At 35.7% G+C, this 4350-nt stretch overlaps 1 pseudogene; it reads left to right on the top strand.

Moving 5' to 3' along the window:
* Nucleotides 1-3003: 3003 nt before the first annotated feature.
* Nucleotides 3004-4144, top strand: LOC149215061 (protein CHROMATIN REMODELING 20 pseudogene; annotated as a pseudogene).
* The last annotated feature ends 206 nt before the right edge of the window (nucleotides 4145-4350 follow it).

The following is a 4350-nucleotide window of genomic DNA, read 5'->3' as shown; positions in this document are numbered from 1 at the left end:
ACATACAAATGGAGAAACAACAAGATTACTTAATCAGAAATAGCAGAATACATAAAACAATCCCTTACAAATTTATAGAGGCAAAAGAAGGAATCTTGTGTGTGGTTCTCATGGAAATCTGAAATGATCTAGAAACCACTAGCGGAGGTTCTAGAATAGTGCATGTGATTCTAGAAACTAAAAGATCTAGAAAGATTTGATCTCGAATCCTCCTTAAATTTGGCTTCACACTTAACATTCTCCCACTTGAAGCTAAATAAAAGTCATCAAGTCACACAAGTCCTACCATGCCTCTACATAATTCATCTTTGTTTTGTGGTAGAATCTTAGTGCGCATATCTTGCAGGATTGCTAAGATCTTGAAGGATGTGATCTCGAATCCTCCATGAATTTGGCTTCACACTTAACATTCTCCCACTTGAAGCCAAATAAAAGTCATCAAGTGACACAGAATCTTACCATGCCTCTACATAATTCATGTTTGTTTTGTGGTAGAATCTTAGTGAGCATATCTTTGCGGATTGTTGCAATGGCCTTTCTATCTAGCTTATTCCACTTTTCTATCTAGCTTATTCCACTCTTCATTTGACATCATGAGTGTGCACTCAACCAGCAAATACTCATCCTTTAAAATCAGTATTCCACTCTTGTCTCCATTTTCCATTTTCAATCAAATTCACGCACAAAAACTCCACTTAAAAATAAAAATTTAATTATTACTCTTTAAAATTTACTAATAATGACCTTCCTCGTTTTAAAATACCATTTTCAAAAAATTCCTCCTCCTTTTTAAAATATACTTTCCAAAATTCCAACATATAATTATATATGTTTCATAATAAATAAAAACCTTTTCACATTTCACACATATTGATAAAAAACTTAGAAACACCAAGTTTCAACTCCAATCTCCACAAATCTCCACTTTTTCAAACTCCAGCAACATGTTTTAACATAGATCGATGACCTTGTTTTTCTTGCAACAACTGCCTTTTAGTTGGAGCATGAGCTACAGCTCCAAGAGTAACAACCAACGTTTTAACTAAAGCTGAGAAAGCAAGGAGATGGGACTAAGGAGCTTGCATAGTGGATATTTGAACGATGCTTTGATACCAGTTGTTAGACCAAAGCATACATAACACACAATGAATTTATGCTCCCACTAAGGAGCTTGCATAGTGGATATTCGAACCATGCTTTGATACTAGTTGTTAGACCAAAGCATACATAACACACAATGGATTTATATTGACAAATGGAGAAACAACAAGATTACTTAATCAGAAATTGCGGAATAGATAAAACAATCATTGGAGAATAGAAATCACTTTGCATTACATTAGAGGCTTGAACCTTGGCTTTCTTTCCTTTGCCAGAGAAATTACAAACAATCACTAGAGAACAGAAATCACTTTTCATTACATCACAGGCTTGACCCTTGGCTTGCTTTCCGCCAAAGAAATTACAAATTTATAGACACAGAAGAAGGATCAAGAATCCTCTGTGTGGTTTGGATGGAGATCTCAAATGATCTAGAAACCACTAGCGGTGTAGGAGGTTTTAGAATACTGCATGTGATTCTAGAAACTAATGGCAGTATAGAAAGATCTAGAATAGTGGAGATCTAGAAAGATCTGTTTTGGAATCTTCGGTGAATGAATGTATTGTTAAAGATCTAGAATCGTGGAGATCTACAAAGTTCTAATCTGGAATGTATTGTTAAATGATAATAAAAAAATTGTGTTTTAATTAAAAAATTATGATTAGTGTTTTAATTGTTGATAGTGATGAGTGTATTGTTAAGTGATGTGAAGTGATTGTTAAATTGCTATGGATTTATTGTTAAGTTATTAATTTTTTGAGCAAAAATAATTATATTAAAAATTAATGTGACTTAAATCTGATATGATCTTCTGCTTAAATACTTTTAAGTAATTATTTCTCAAACACAAATCAAATTTGATTGGCTTATTATTTTAATTAAAAAGTATTAAAATATTTAATTTAAATATAATTAATAGAATAATATATGATAGAAAAATATTTTTCCTCACTCCTTGCTGGAAGGCTGTTAAATGTTACTATATGTGCTAGCAATATAGTGCTTCCTCAAGCTCAGGTGGTGGTTCATAGCGTAGTTATTTGGGACCTTGGATGCTGTATGTGGTTGTGGTAAACGGTAATTCAATGCAGTGCGAGTGTGAAGAGGTTTCTGCAGTGCGGAACGACCACAGTTTGGCTTTTGTGGGATCTAATTTCTCTACCTCACAAGTACATTCTTATCGTCATTCTTTTGATGATTTTCTTGAATAGTGATATGAGTTTTCTGGTTTCATTCCCTTGGTGGGCATGGTGCTGCGTTTGGTGTTTGCTGCAACCTGTGACAATCACCCTGAGGGGTTTGGTAGTCATACTGAGCGTTTTATGCCCCTGGGGATTCAGTGTCTGAGGATTCAGAGTTCTTAGTGTCTGGTAGTCATCCTGAGTGTTTTACGCCCCTGGGGATTCAGTGGCTGAGGATTCAGTGTCATGTCTGGGCAAGTGGCCCAGGGTTGAATAACGTTAAGTGATTCACCTTCCATTTCTTGGATTTATAATATGTGAAGAGTGCAAATATTGTTCTAGGAGCGCCTCGTTTGACAAAAATCTTGATGTTTCAGAATATTTTTTCTATTGGTGTGGGAAAGGAGGTTCGCTTGGATTTATAATATGTGAAGAGTGCAAATATTGTTCTAGGAGCGCCTCGTTTCACAAAGATCTTGATGTTTCAGACTATTTTTTCTATTGGTGTGGGAAAGGAGGTTCGCTACTCCACTGTGACTCTTATGTGAAAAAGTGTTTTGTGAGAGGAAGAAAAAATAAAATTATAACTAACTCACAATGGCGCTGCTTTTGCTGTGACCATAATCTGCTAAGCTTCACTGGAATATGACTACTATAATAAGGTTGTAAAGATAGCAAGCCACTCTCAATCGGCTTCTGATAGCTATTCTGCATCTCCAGATGACAAAATTCCTGCTTTGGATGTTGGTAAAAGATGAAGCAGAAGACAGAATATCTCCATCTATCTTATGTATCTTCAAACCTCACCAGATTGCTGGCATATACTTCATGTGGGAAAACTGTATTCAATCAGTAAGCAAGATCAGGTCCGGAGACAACAGTGTTGGTTGCATTTTGGCCCACAGTATGGGACATGGGAAGACGTTGCAGGTTATTACTTTTCTATACACTATTACGCAGTCCTTGGATCTAGGTTTGAACACTGCCCTTATCGTAACACCAGTGAATGTACTACATTACTCGAGACAGTTTTCCAAATGGCAACCTTTTGATTTAGACCGTTTACCAGTTTTTATGTTTGAGGATGCTTCCAGGGAGAACACAAAGAGAGAAGGGTTATTAACAAAATGGAGGGAAAAAGGTGGAATTCTACTGATAGGCTATGCAGCATTTCGAAACTTATCTTTAGGAAATGTCTGAAAGAAAAGGATGTGGCAGATGATATTTGTGAGGCTTTGCAAAGTCGCCCTGATTTATTCATTTTTGCTGAGGCACACATGATAAAAAAACACAAAGGCTGATATAAGACAAGCATTAAAACAAGTGAAAACTCAAAGCCGAATTGCATTGACAGGTTCTCCTTTACAAAATACTTTGATGGAATATTATTGCATGGTAGACTTTGTAAGATAAGGATTCTTTCGAAAACAACCAGAGTTCAGAAATCGTTCCCAAAATCCCATAGAAAATGGGCGGCATGCTAATTCAGTTGCAGATGATGTGAAAATAATGAATCAAAGATCACATGTCATATATGAAAAGCTAAAAGGCTTTGTACAACCTATGGGCTTGAATCTGATGAAAAATGAACTTCCTCCAAAATGTGTATATGTGATATCTACACATCTTTCTCCATTACAGTGGCAGTTATACATCGGATTCCTAGAAATACATGGGTTTATGAAGAATGAAAAGATTGTGTAAAAGGGGCACATAGGAAATGCTTCTTCATTATTTAGCCCAGATTTGGAATCATTTAGGGTTACTGCAAATAGCCAAAAAGGGCAGAGACTCTCAACACGAAAATTTCATTTTGTATGAAGATTGTCAGGTATTAATCACTGTTCAGCATTCAGCTTAGTCAGTAGATAATAAATATCATTAGTTGCAGTTATTGTAGTCAGTAGATAATAAATATCATTAGGTGCAGTTATTGCTCATCTGTAGCTAAAGGTGTCTATAAATTGTAATGTTTAGTAGTGAAAGGAACAAGTTTTGTGAGCGTTGAAGCATGTGTTCTCCTTTGATTGAAGATTCCTGGCTGCTGCAAATTTGTGAAAGATGCCT

The sequence above is a fragment of the Pinus tabuliformis genome, chromosome 1_1 (assembly GCF_031772625.1).
Source record: "Pinus tabuliformis cultivar Carrire ecotype Pingquan chromosome 1_1, CPIR1, whole genome shotgun sequence".
In the NCBI taxonomy this organism is placed as follows: Eukaryota; Viridiplantae; Streptophyta; class Pinopsida; order Pinales; family Pinaceae; genus Pinus; species Pinus tabuliformis.
The sequence above is the reverse complement of the archived record's forward strand: the minus strand, read 5'-3'. Positions and strand labels throughout refer to the sequence as shown.